Source organism: Elephantulus edwardii, unplaced genomic scaffold, assembly GCF_000299155.1.
Source record: "Elephantulus edwardii isolate Elephantulus edwardi_28Jun2011 unplaced genomic scaffold, EleEdw1.0 scaffold00072, whole genome shotgun sequence".
Lineage (NCBI taxonomy): Eukaryota > Metazoa > Chordata > Mammalia > Macroscelidea > Macroscelididae > Elephantulus > Elephantulus edwardii.
Window position 1 is genome coordinate 855100 of NW_006399822.1, and position 466 is coordinate 855565.

General features: G+C 60.3%; 1 protein-coding gene across 1 annotated transcript in view; it reads left to right on the forward strand.

The window, feature by feature from the left end:
* Window positions 1–466, forward strand: part of KLHDC4 (kelch domain containing 4) — a 19073-nt gene that overhangs the window by 15165 nt on the left and 3442 nt on the right. The gene's annotated exons all lie outside the window — the stretch shown is intronic.

The following is a 466-nucleotide window of genomic DNA, read 5'->3' on the forward strand; positions in this document are numbered from 1 at the left end:
AGGACCCAGGTAACACAGCAGGACCCAGGTAACAGCAGGACGCAGGTAACAGCAGGACCCAGGGAACACGGCAGGACGCAGGTAACACGGCAGGACGCAAGTAACAGCAGGACGCAGGTAACACAGCAGGACGCAGGTAACACAGCAGGATGCAGGTAACAGCCGGAGCCAGGTAACACAGCAGGACGCAGGTAACACAGCAGGACCCAGGTAACAGCAGGACCCAGGTAACACGGCAGGACCCAGGTAACAGCAGGACGCAGGTAACGCAGCAGGACGCCGGTAACGCAGCAGGACCCAGGTAACAGCAGGACGCAGGTAACACAGCAGGACGCAGGTAACGCGGCAGGACCCAGGTAACGCGGCAGGACGCTGGTAACACGGCAGGACGCAGGTAACACAGAAGGACCCAAGTAACACGGCAGGACCCAGGTAACACAGAAGGACCCAGGGAACACAGCAGGAC